The 13,445-nt window shown below is 43.3% G+C and overlaps 1 protein-coding gene and 1 long non-coding RNA gene across 3 annotated transcripts in view; one reads left to right on the top strand and one right to left on the bottom strand.

Annotated features, from left to right (window-relative positions):
- The window catches only part of LOC147758436 (uncharacterized), a 73,576-nt gene extending 62,482 nt beyond the window's left edge, over window positions 1–11,094 (bottom strand). Inside the window, exons 1-2 of one of the 2 annotated variants that reach the window (XR_015319140.1) lie at window positions 7,880–11,093; window positions 4,010–7,639 (exon numbers count right to left, since the gene is read on the bottom strand). This is a non-coding gene — a long non-coding RNA (uncharacterized LOC147758436). Of the gene's footprint in view, window positions 1–4,009 lie in introns of both variants that reach the window. The other variant, XR_015319139.1, reaches the window with a different exon arrangement.
- Window positions 1–13,445, top strand: part of LOC111249520 (uncharacterized) — a 158,549-nt gene that overhangs the window by 62,354 nt on the left and 82,750 nt on the right. The window lies entirely within an intron of this gene.

The following is a 13,445-nucleotide window of genomic DNA, read 5'->3' on the forward strand; positions in this document are numbered from 1 at the left end:
ACTCGAGGGTGTTGCTGTCGTTGATGCTGAATGTAGAGATGGTTGGAGGCGTTGGCAGCGAATATCGCCTCTACTTTCTGTCGCGTAGCGACTCCCGAACCTAGAGACTATCGACTAGAACGATGTAGCGCGCACGGCAGATCGCACCTGCGACTGTGCAGCACCAGCTGCGCATTTTCAAGACACAAACGAAGTCGGACAAAAGCAAAAACAACGGGTTTGCGAGGCGCCCTGCCCGCTGAACTGTGGTTATACCGGCTCTGTTCTTTCGAGGAGGATGAGAAGGCTGATGATGAAAAGAACAAGAGGAAAGGGAAAGATGAGGTGGGGGGACGGGGGGGAGGTCAGGATAGCGAAGGATCGAACCGCGAAGATCGGGAGGCCATAACACATACTTTGATCGTGGCGGGGAGCAAACTAAGAGATCGGATGAACGAAGGCGTATCTGCCAAAGAACCAGTGGCCACCGATGTAGTTCTAATGATCCGAATGCAATGCATATGCGTCGCGTCTTTGCCGACTCCCCTGTTTCTTTTTCTTTATTTCGTGAAACTGGCCATCTCGACAGCCTGAATGGCGGCGGAGTGCGTGCCAGCTGCTCTACTCTCGGATGGACAGACAGCGACCATCTGGACAGATATTATACAGAAAGAAGATCGACATCGAACGAACGACGAACCTCCCCTTGCCAAACTAGTCCGTTCTGTCGATGAACTTTTTTTTTTTGTAACCCGCGAGCATCTTTCACTCGAGCGTCTTAAACTCGAGATACGCTCGGTATCGCGCCAGAGTTAGTAATAACGGTACCATTTGGTTACAGCTAGTACGTCCGCATATGTACATAAAGCAGAGAATTCGTGTGTACATTCTGACGTGAGATTACGGTACTCACTGCATTTCTGTATTATGGTATTGTGCAATTCTATTATGCTTGTGTCGAGTTTCGTAACCCCCAATAAGGCCATTCGTGCTAGGCCGTCATAGAAGCAATACATTCGGATATGACTCTATACAGCCGATAAATTAATTCAGTTCTGTGACATACGTAAATGCAATTGGCCCCCGAATAACTTAACGTGATAAAGTGTTCTGTTGTTGACTAGCGATTCCGTATGTAGGATCGCAACCACATCATGTTTTTCAAAAATTTCAGCCGCACAATGATGCTTTAGAGGCACCTTCTTCGTGTTCTGTCATTTAGCATAGTGTGTCTGTATATATTGCGAAGAGGTAAACGTAGGGTATCATCGCGTACGGCTACTGCTTTACTTGGTCATAGTTCAGGCTATATGGTCTGTCCAGCTGGATACTACTCCTCGCTGATTCATCAACCTAGTCGCTATCTTGTGTAGCAGCTTCCTTCACAGTTGACACAATGCATCCTCGTATTGCTGTTGTTTAGACTGCGGAGTCACACGCTCACGAGGAAAGGGTATTTATGTGTCTAGGTGCAATTAGGGCGGAAAGGGCGATAGTCGAGAAAAGCCGATAATTCGCGACCGGGTGGTAACTGGAGGCGAAAAGCCTCCTGCTATGACAGACCGCGATTCGGATTAGGTGGGAGTAAGTAGTCGCTAGCTCCGATCGTCGAGCTGGTAGTGCTGCCCGTAGCGGTGGCGGCGCTATAATAGTGACGTCTGCTGCACGAGCGACGGAGCCTCACGGACGTTGAAATCTCCCTTGTGGTAGAATATGAACGCTAGTAGAGATGACGATGATGATGATGATGATGGTGGTCGTAGATGGCTTTAGTTGTATCCATCCAGCTGGGGGCACCCGCTGAACTTCCTCAGCTTCCGTGACGAACGCTGCACTGACAGACAGCGCCGTGCGTCAGGCCGAACCCGGCACTCACCAGCCATCGAATGAATCCGGACAAAAAGAGGCGATAAGGATTTCTGCTTCTTTGCTTTCCACTTCGTCAGTACACTTTCGCAGTAGCGTTATATAGAGGATAGGTGTCTACTGCACGATTCAACGTCGACCGGACGCAGGCACCTTGCCGTTTCGCCCGTTTCCTTTGCTCACTTCTATGTAAGTGTATCATGCGCATTTGCTTATTCTTTCCGTTGCTTACCTCTGCTTCGACTCCTACTAAATCGAAATGCTTTGAGTTGTACGTCTCGTACCGCCGTTAGCCACTCCATCAGACGATACGGTCATAGTATAACCAGTAGTGGTCATACTACTACGAAATTGGGTCTTAGCGATTGTTGCCGTGCTTTAGCACCCCTCGCCCCTTGCCGAGTAGCGAATGGCCAAGCGGTAGCCCTTCTTCCGTGAGCCTGTTCTACGTCTACTTCAGTTATTTCCGCTGTATCCTGCTACGCTACGAAGGACGAGCTACAAATACCGTAAACGAGCGTTTCTCTCAATGCTCCCTATGTCTGCGTTGATTTTTTGTACCCATAGGGCCTCCATGGAATGTGTATGGGTACAGACGACCATCACACTATCCCCGCATCGGATCTTCGGCGTTCAGTTGAGGACGCAGAAGAGATAGAAAAAAAAAAAAGAGAAAGAAATGCCGTAGGATCTTTTTATGCCCTCATCACCCCGTAAGTCCATAACAGCGTAGTTCAACAGGCACCAACTACGTTAGATTCGCTAACGGAACTTATCAGAAGTATGTTGCCTCTCCCTTTTGATCTCAAAGCCCAGACGCGTTAGAGGCAGGCTTGAGACAGAGTGTGCTTGTTGCCTTACGGCTTACCCACTAATTTTTGATGCTCGCAAAAGACCACGGGGGCTCTATCTCGACTAAGCACTAACTTCACTTTTTACGGTACACAAATAAAAGCAAACGACAGTTAAACTGTATTAAGTAGGTATGCCCAAACGGAAATACTTGTCACCTAGGAACCGTTACTGCACTGATTTGCTGATTGCAGAACAATGTACCATTGTCTAGTTTGAGTAACTTGGGCAAATTTATTTTCATCGCACACAGCATCTCTGACATCCTGCAGATTGTCCAAAAGAACGCCATTCCACTGAGGTTATATGGCCAGCCTCAGGTATAACTGTTTTGACAAAGAATGACCACCCAAATGAATACACACATATATCGGTGTTTACTGGCTGGATCGGTTGATCCGAAGGCTTCTGCAAAAAGCCTACAGCGATCATATAAAAAAAGCAATAGATTAAGGCAGGGATAGATCAGATTCTATAACCAACTGCAAATAGCGCAAAGCTTTAAGGTCTACGAGTGTTTGTACGAAGGCCCAGAGAGAGCGTACGGAGCTCACTGAATACTTGCAGATGCCATAAGCATTAAATGTTTATAAATTTAACGACTATAAACGAATCGAACAGCTGTCGTCAAACTCGGATTACTCCGCCTGGCGTTGATAATATTTCGTGAATTTTGCGGTACTTCTCTAGGTCGTTTTATCGCTTAAAAAAATTATATCACTATCGTGCTGTAAATCTAAAACTGACCAAGAGATTTTTCAGGTCAGTGAATTCAAAAAGGAGTGCCCTTTCCATACCTGAATTAAGTGACTTCTCCTTTTTGATGTAAGGCACGATCCATTCATAGTAATGTTGTCTATCAACCTTATAATTGCTACCAGCTACACTCCTTGTAATCACGGCTGAGATTATTAATCAGACATCTGTAATCTGTTTCTATCTATCCTGTAAAAAAAAACTTCTGTCTGTGTGTTTATCTATCGGTTTACTCTCCTGTTAGTCTATTCTCCTAAATGGACCCACGTGGAGTGGTCCTTTCTATCTGTCGTTTTGTAGCCTGCTAGAGACTCTTCCTCAAGCACTGGCCGTTAGGTTCGATTTGGGTAGTTTGTTGGCTTAAGGCCTAGTTTGGACGATTTGTTCGATCACCGTTGAGCATCATTATTGAAGGTTTGTATCGAAAAGTGGCCGCTTTTTCAGGCATCATAGTTTTTACTTAAAAAGAGTTTTACGTATTTTTCTCGCAAAAGTGATGAGCTGCTAGCATTTGCGAAATGACAGAGAACTGTAGAGAAGTTCAGAAATAACTTACTTGCAATGACAATACAAAGTACGTGTGCGCACACGCAGCGACCTGTTACGCGTAGCAGCGTTCCAAACAAGCTGACCTATCAACACGATAACAAAGTTTGACTAATGTTAGCTTTATGTAACACCATTTTTGCCTTTCTATGGTGATCGTTTCCTCAGGTGCCGGTAGGTTGCAGGTGATGCATTTTGTGCAAAGGCAGAACGACACGATCATAACAGAGGAACGGGCTGGTTACAACAAAGCATCCTAATAGGGGAACTATGTTAGTATAGCAGAGTAACTGCATCGGAGTACGACTGTTCGCGGATTTAGCCAATCACTAGAATAGGATTACAGGGTAACCGCACCAGGGTAATCACGGGACGGCTGAGATAACGAACGATTGCTGATTCAGCGAAATAATAGAATCACTGTGACCAAGTAAACGAATCAGTAATAGCGTCTTGAGAGACGTGCATGCATGTATGTATTCATAAGGCCAAGTGGGTGATGCTTTACACTATTCGAAACTAGCATTAACTAACTACTACAGCGTACTAATGGAATCATCATAACAAGGCTACATCAGAAATGTTCCATTGAAACAACGGAGCAGTTGAAATCTAAGTGGACAACCTAGGTAGGGTAACTGCCACGCAATAATCGTTTGTGTGCTTCCAAACATCTTCTTTTTTTAGGTTCGATTTGACAACCGTTAAACCAAATAGTTATGGTAGCAGGAGCCCAGTTAGAACTAGATTGAAGATTATATATATGGAAGAATTGGCAGTAGTCCCATTCAACAGGTATCGTTCAAACAGCATTTGGTGAATTAATCTGCTAAAGTTACTTTGTGAAGCGAAGTACCTGCATTTATGTGCTAGTCAATTTCCCTACCTCGGGCTTTTTTTTTTTAACGTTAGCGTCTAGAATTGAGTAACCTAGAACAGTTGGCACGTTCTAGTAGCAGTTCTCTAATCAACATGCGGCTTGCGGCCTCGTCGTCGCTATTACCGTTGGTGCCGCTTGGCGTAGATTCAATTTTCTTTTTACCGCACTTGACAATTGTGTACGCTCCGAAAAAAAGTGCCTAAATAGGTAACTAGGTCAGGAGAAACATACGAACAGGACATACGGATATGATACGGAGTTTGTTGCGAATTCAGTCACATAGTCAGCGGGTCAGTCGATTCTCGGCTCGGTCCTGGGTCGAATGACAAACGGGCGAGCGCTCGCCCAGGCAGAGCACTAGATTGTCTAGCCTGCTGGTTGGCCTACAATGTACCTGTGACATTATTTTGTCCCTTCAGTCGTCTTCCAGATTTCCGACAATAGTAAACTAGTGTTCCTACCGCACATTTCTTACCCATGACCGGTAATAGAATAGGATTGAGACCATTTGCAAAAACTATTCTTGACTAGCGTGCGATTAAAACGACCGGACGGGGGTAATAATAGTAAGAAGGACAAAGAAGATAGAATCGATTTTCGCTCTTGAAGAGAAATCAAGCTGCGTTACCGATGTCATCGTCGGTGAACGTTAGTTGGCGCCGCCGGATCAGGTGAGCGCATGGTACGTTCAGTAAAAGGCGGAGCAGGCCGAAATGTCCCAGCGGCCATAGCTTTTTTGTCACATGCTCGTTTCACTGGTTTTTTTTTTTCGACATTAAAAAGCCAACGGTGACCGCAAAAGGAAAATGAGGGAAGAGTCAGCGGGAAAGGAAAACAGGGATCGCCCCAACGGAATCGACCAAAACAGATGTACTATTGTTGTAAGAGTAGTGTTTTTATTTACGAAACCGAGTGGCTGCACTTCCGTCGGAGCACTAAGTGAGCAGTCAGTTGTACTAGCCGATAGGACAGGCAGGCAGGCAGGCAGGCAGGCAGGTAGGCGCAGAGATAGGCACATAGCCGAAGAACGAGCTGATCATTTGGAGGGCCGAGCGGAGCGCATTGCCACAGCTCGCAAAATTATGGAATCGAAATATGTACGTCTGCATATCTCTAGGCGAGTGTATGTATGTGCTAAAGTGTAAGCGCACAAATCTAGGTTAAATGCATGGACCCTCATTTTGCCTGAGCTTCAGAAAAGCTGGCGACGATATGCCTTTCATGTGTTGCCACTACGGTATTATGACAATGGTGTTTGTCGGTTAATGGTATGCCTACGCTAGCGGAAATCACATGCTATTGTTGATGTTCAGTGGAAAGTAGTAGTGGTGGTGGTCAAGAACAAGCTCTAATCACCATAGTAGCTATGTGTTGCTCGTTAGTTGCTATCAGAGAACTTTCCTGCGTCCATAGCATAGACAGGTGACCTAGAAAATTAGCTCTTAATGCCATCCATATTTCGCCATAACATGTGCTGTGGCCAGCTTTTCGACTGTTTGTCTGTGGTACATGGCATTGTCGCTACTTTGGCTACGATGCATCAGCGTATAGCCCATCAGCTTGTAACTGAACGCACACACATACAAGAACTTAAATACATCTAAACACCATTCAACTGCTAATGAAAGGTTGCGATTCATTTGCTGTTTAGGCCACACCAAATCGCTGATAGGACGGACGTTATAAGTTAAAACATTAATTTTACTGCGAGAAAAATGCACATCAAATCTGCCAGTTGTTTAAAAGCGAGAATCAGACAGAGAAAACCTTAGCGAAACAACTCATTATTCAGGTAACTTTCATAACTTAACTAAGGTAAAAATATGATCCGTTAATTTTATTTTGTCCTGTCATGACGCAGTGGTGCCTTCCATCGATATATTAATCAGGCATTCGACCGATCAATAGAAAACTAGTTAGTCCACTTGATGCATTACCGCGATAGATTGTGGTGACATGAGACAACGACGTCACGCGAATCATGCGTGCTCGGTACCTATTGACCTAAAGGCCTTACTCGAACTGCTTCCACACGGCTGCTTAAATACTTAGTTACCTACATACCCAGATTCGTCAGAACAACGTCTGTCGTCGATTATGGTAGAGAGACAATAAGACAAGAAGGCAAAGGAACGCCTTCCGCTGATTATGGAAACAATGTGCGCAGGGTTGAGGGAAAAGTAGGGACGTGTGTATAGCGAAATAAACATAGCTAAAAAAGATTTTCAAAAAAAATGCCACGGCCAGAAGAGCGATTCCGGTTGCGTAACCAAGAGGAGAATGAGTTACAGAACGGCTGCCAATGACTGTGCGAGACAGCGAATAAAAGATAGAAACAGATGAAATGAACCTTTTAACCTCTTATTGTGTTTCTCGGTTGGGTGCTGGCTGACTGGCTGGCTGGCTGGCTGGCTGGCTGATACAACTGACGACGGCCATGACGATGGTAAGTGCAGTGCAGAATGCCTGAGACACCGCTGACCTAGAGATGCCGTTGGATGCAAAAAGTCGAGCTCTCGGGGGATAGCGCCCGAACCACTCGCAGGTCACTGTATGATGTCTCATTGGAAGAGAGAAAAATCTGCCTCTCTGATGACGGTAGCTTTCGTTCTTCGGCTCGCTTCTATTCTGCGATCATCCTTCTCCATGTTTCGATTTGGCTGACTACACAGTCTGTCCCTCTTGTGTTTTTCCATTTCACTTTCGCTGCTGGTAGATCCGCCGGAAGATGTCAATGTCGTCATCCTCTCTCAGTTGCCGCTAGAATAAATTATTACTGATATCATATTCTCGTAGATTTCCCTATGCGCGTATATCGTTCTGCAATAGCGATACCGCATCTAATGAGTGCTCTTCTGCCCTGAGAATAGTAGTTAGCCGTATGACGAGTACATTATTTTACCATGACAGTTTTTTTTATCTTTACTTGACAATTGGCGTTCATGCATATACACCGATACTTATAGAACTATATTCTTTCATAGTCTTAGAGAAACTCACTTATTTTCGGTCTTTTGCTCATTTCTTTAGAATGCGCTTACCGCGCACTTGCGCGATGCGTTAAATCGTGCTGCTTTCTTTTTTACGCTGCCATATACGACGAGGAGCGGCGGGGTTCGCGGTCAAGGTAGTAGGAGTAACATGCATACGAGCGCGATACGATGGGTCTAGGTTTTTAGGTTAGTGGTTCAATGCATAATAGTTATATTTGGCGGCGGAACCTGTTTTTCATCATTCTCTGCTGCTGCTACTGGAGTTCTTCTTGCAGCGTGTTCTTGACCGGGACGACTTGCGATGGCAGCTAGCTGATTGGGCTAACCTGACTAAGTCCACTGGGTCGGCAGCTGCCCAACTGCTGCTGCTGCTGCTGCTGCTGCTGCTGACTCTGTCTGCTGGCGTCAACGCACGTAGTGAAAAGCGCATTATTGGAGTTAGTGCCGCCGACGTTACGATTAGATAAGACACTCGTACACAAGCATACACATACGTAGTTGGGTCGATAGTGAGTGGCGGGAAGCCCGGCGAAGTTTTCAACAGCAACTATACACTATTCCACACGAAGAAAACTGGGGATGCTGTGAAAACGGTGACTCGCTGCTTGTTGACTCGTAATGGGACGATGATCTCGACCCGCGTTGCTTGCTCCTCGATACGAAATCTATCAAAGAGGACGCTACTGTAAATATGGCAAAAATCTGTTTGTCAGTCGTAGCTGAAGTAAAGAATCTTACCAGCCGATTGAAAGTTTACAGATTTGTCTCTTGCGTCTCTCATCCGTAACGTACTTTAGATAGTGCACATTTTCTAGCTTATAATCAAATTTATGGCCGTACGTACGTCTGTAAATCGCCGAAATGAAACTAAAAATGGTAAACGTTTATTTATAACAGCCGTAAACTGTTTTTAGCTGGCTTACCACCATGAATCGAGAACAAGCAACTAAAACGACCTTTATTCTGTCGTATAACCCTCCTTATACAGTATGGTCTGCGGTCACACCTGACGCCCATCGCTTTATTTTTTATTTGTTGCGCGAGAAGCGTCCGATGCGTCTATTTCAGACATATTATAACTCGAAGCACATGCTGTTGTCGAATAATACCGTAGCATATAGACAGAGACGAACGTACTCACGCTCACGAACACCGGATTGAATCTATTATAATTTTAGTATGGCGTAATTGTGGTAGGAATTGCCAAAAAAGACCACTCTCTAACTGCTAGCGCATAACGAAACGCCGCATGGATAGCTTTTCCATTCCTCCTTTCTCAAGTCGATTTTTTTCCCCTTCTATCGCGTAGCAATACATAACGCCGAGTCAGATATAGACACAACAGGCCCAATTATGATAATAACGACAATCATTGGTAAAAAAAAAATGCTATTTTCACTTTGTGGTGGCATACCAATTCACAAAAAGGCTACCCCGACCGGCGGGGAGAGAACTGGTAATCGCAGGTCGACTACAGGTCGATTCGACGACCTGAGAACGCCAACGAGCAGCGGCGACAGCAGTAACAACGATGCGCGCAATAAGCGGGTGGGATGGGACGCCCTCAAGCGACAAGTACAGACCAATAGGAACGGAAACGCTTAAAAAGCAATATTGGCAACAACAGAAAGAGAAGGTAACCGTAGCGAAGACTACAATAGATCAATGACTGCTGCTGCCGTTACCGCTGCCGCCAGCTACGACCGAATTAGAAGTCAAATAGTTTTACAGATAATGACAGTCATGGTAGTAGCAGCAACAGGCAACGACACACAACAGAACAAGCTAAGGTGCATAGAAACATAAAAGCATATAGACATGCTTACTGATTATTGCTAAGGAGGTGATTCTTGTGTTGGACGGCGCAGGGACCATTCCAGGCCGGCAACAAAAAAGTTCGACTCTGTGAGATTTGTCGACTGGTGACATTTGGCTGGCAATTTTAGCTCAACAGATAAGCGCCGACCTGATCGCCCGGTGTTGCTTCGTTCGACTGAGTTAGAAGCTGTTAAAACCTGTTTAGATCTCTACTTTTTGCCAGCAAATGCTCGTCAACTGCACTAGCAGTGGCATCGTTATCGGAAAATGGGTCAGGTTAATATCTGACGGCGGGATGGCCAGAATTGTCTAAGCGGCCTTGAGAGTATCCCACACGTAAACCTACCGGCAAGGACATACACCAATGTTGAACCTACTGATCTAGTTGAGGTTGTTGTTAATGTTAATCCGATAGAACTGGTACGAAGTTATCTTCTTAATTATGGACACAGGTTTGTTGTATCCTATCGCCGTACTGCCTTCGTCAGTATCCATACAGCACGTGTACGTTTGAACGGGAAGCGTTCTTTGCTTATTTCAGGCCAGTAGTCGCCATTATCCCTAGACGAACCTTACGAGCATTTACCTTTCGGGGGCCTATGTTTCTACATAGTGTCTATTGATACTTCGGCACCGTTGCCGAGTATCTCACAAGCCATACGCACTACAGTTTGTTGCTGCTGTTACTCTCATATTTTGTTTGTGTTTTTATCTATAAGATAGACACGTGAACCTAATCGATAAGAACGCCATCTACAATAAGTATTCTGTAGTAGATATCTATAGGATTTAGGGTGCATAGTTATTTGGTTTGCTTTGGATAGTTTAAGCTTCGTTTGGCTTTGGTCGTCATTTTTCGCTCTGTTTTTTCTGTTGTTGTTCAGTTTATTGGATCGAAGTAATACGCGAACGTCAAATGCCGCGTCAAATCGGGCGTTCTATATATATAGTGTTGCTGTTCTTTCTCGTGCGCCATAACCGCGTTCGTCCGGCAACAATTCATTGGGGCTGGCGGCAGGCAGTCGCGGTCACCGCGTTGCGCCTTCGTAATCGGTTAACTGGTCAGGTTGGTTACCAGTTAGGCAGGCCACTACGCGGTTGCTTGGCCAGCAGATGGTGAGGTAAAGTGTTGGCTTGCGGCGACGGCGGCTCAATTCTTGTTGTTCGCGTTATCAAACAGATAGCACATAGAACTAAACTCATATTTCATGTCATTGGCTAGAGGTGGTTATGTATATATATATATATATGTATAGATATATTTGTAGTCGTAGTACATGTTGTGGCGCTAGAAAGTAAACGCGATAGGATACCAACAAGATGGGACTGGATAAGCACTAGTAGCATAACTCGGAAGCACGTTTGCCCCCGCCCGTTGTACGCTGGTATAGGTCTGCTGCCGTAATTCGTTCGCAGTTTATTGACTATTGACTGCTACTACTACCCATATTCTAGTCCAGTAGTAGTAGTAGTAGTAGTAGTAGTAGTAGTAGTAGTAGTAGTAGTAGTAGTAGTAGTAGTAGTAGTAGTAGTAGTAGTAGTAGTAGTAGTAGTAGTAGTAGTAGTAGTAGTAGTAGTAGTAGTAGTAGTAGTAGTAGTAGTAGTAGTAGTAGTAGTAGTAGTAGTAGTAGTAGTAGTAGTAGTAGTAGTAGTAGTAGTAGTAGTAGTAGTAGTAGTAGTAGTAGTAGTAGTAGTAGTAGTAGTAGTAGTAGTAGTAGTAGTAGTAGTAGTAGTAGTAGTAGTAGTAGTAGTAGTAGTAGTAGTAGTAGTAGTAGTAGTAGTAGTAGTAGTAGTAGTAGTAGTAGTAGTAGTAGTAGTAGTAGTAGTAGTAGTAGTAGTAGTAGTAGTAGTAGTAGTAGTAGTAGTAGTAGTAGTAGTAGTAGTAGTAGTAGTAGTAGTAGTAGTAGTAGTAGTAGTAGTAGTAGTAGTAGTAGTAGTAGTAGTAGTAGTAGTAGTAGTAGTAGTAGTAGTAGTAGTAGTAGTAGTAGTAGTAGTAGTAGTAGTAGTAGTAGTAGTAGTAGTAGTAGTAGTAGTAGTAGTAGTAGTAGTAGTAGTAGTAGTAGTAGTAGTAGTAGTAGTAGTAGTAGTAGTAGTAGTAGTAGTAGTAGTAGTAGTAGTAGTAGTAGTAGTAGTAGTAGTAGTAGTAGTAGTAGTAGTAGTAGTAGTAGTAGTAGTAGTAGTAGTAGTAGTAGTAGTAGTAGTAGTAGTAGATAGTAGTAGTAGTAGTAGTAGTAGTAGTAGTAGTAGTAGTAGTAGTAGTAGTAGTAGTAGTAGTAGTAGTAGTAGTAGTAGTAGTAGTAGTAGTAGTAGTAGTAGTAGTAGTAGTAGTAGTAGTAGTAGTAGTAGTAGTAGTAGTAGTAGTAGTAGTAGTAGTAGTAGTAGTAGTAGTAGTAGTAGTAGTAGTAGTAGTAGTAGTAGTAGTAGTAGTAGTAGTAGTAGTAGTAGTAGTAGTAGTAGTAGTAGTAGTAGTAGTAGTAGTAGTAGTAGTAGTAGTAGTAGTAGTAGTAGTAGTAGTAGTAGTAGTAGTAGTAGTAGTAGTAGTAGTAGTAGTAGTAGTAGTAGTAGTAGTAGTAGTAGTAGTAGTAGTAGTAGTAGTAGTAGTAGTAGTAGTAGTAGTAGTAGTAGTAGTAGTAGTAGTAGTAGTAGTAGTAGTAGTAGTAGTAGTAGTAGTAGTAGTAGTAGTAGTAGTAGTAGTAGTAGTAGTAGTAGTAGTAGTAGTAGTAGTAGTAGTAGTAGTAGTAGTAGTAGTAGTAGTAGTAGTAGTAGTAGTAGTAGTAGTAGTAGTAGTAGTAGTAGTAGTAGTAGTAGTAGTAGTAGTAGTAGTAGTAGTAGTAGTAGTAGTAGTAGTAGTAGTAGTAGTAGTAGTAGTAGTAGTAGTAGTAGTAGTAGTAGTATAGTAGTAGTAGTAGTAGTAGTAGTAGTAGTAGTAGTAGTAGTAGTAGTAGTAGTAGTAGTAGTAGTAGTAGTAGTAGTAGTAGTAGTAGTAGTAGTAGTAGTAGTAGTAGTAGTAGTAGTAGTAGTAGTAGTAGTAGTAGTAGTAGTAGTAGTAGTAGTAGTAGTAGTAGTAGTAGTAGTAGTAGTAGTAGTAGTAGTAGTAGTAGTAGTAGTAGTAGTAGTAGTAGTAGTAGTAGTAGTAGTAGTAGTAGTAGTAGTAGTAGTAGTAGTAGTAGTAGTAGTAGTAGTAGTAGTAGTAGTAGTAGTAGTAGTAGTAGTAGTAGTAGTAGTAGTAGTAGTAGTAGTAGTAGTAGTAGTAGTAGTAGTAGTAGTAGTAGTAGTAGTAGTAGTAGTAGTAGTAGTAGTAGTAGTAGTAGTAGTAGTAGTAGTAGTAGTAGTAGTAGTAGTAGTAGTAGTAGTAGTAGTAGTAGTAGTAGTAGTAGTAGTAGTAGTAGTAGTAGTAGTAGTAGTAGTAGTAGTAGTAGTAGTAGTAGTAGTAGTAGTAGTAGTAGTAGTAGTAGTAGTAGTAGTAGTAGTAGTAGTAGTAGTAGTAGTAGTAGTAGTAGTAGTAGTAGTAGTAGTAGTGGTGGTAGTGGTAGTATTAGACTACTCCTAGTAATAATAGTTGTAGAAAAATGGCACGTTCGTCCAATTGGAACTTCTCAACGTGTTTGATGGAACAAACATGAACCATAGCGGCGTAACATTGTTCATTAACAAGGAATTAAGCCGCTAAACGGGTAAACAGAAAAAAAAAGTAGATGCAGCATGTGAAATCATTGTTATCACGTCGTCGTCGTCGTCGTCATCGATAACAACTT

This window comes from Varroa destructor, unplaced genomic scaffold (genome assembly GCF_002443255.2).
Source record: "Varroa destructor unplaced genomic scaffold, Vdes_3.0 BEIS01000001.1, whole genome shotgun sequence".
In the NCBI taxonomy this organism is placed as follows: domain Eukaryota; kingdom Metazoa; phylum Arthropoda; class Arachnida; order Mesostigmata; family Varroidae; genus Varroa; species Varroa destructor.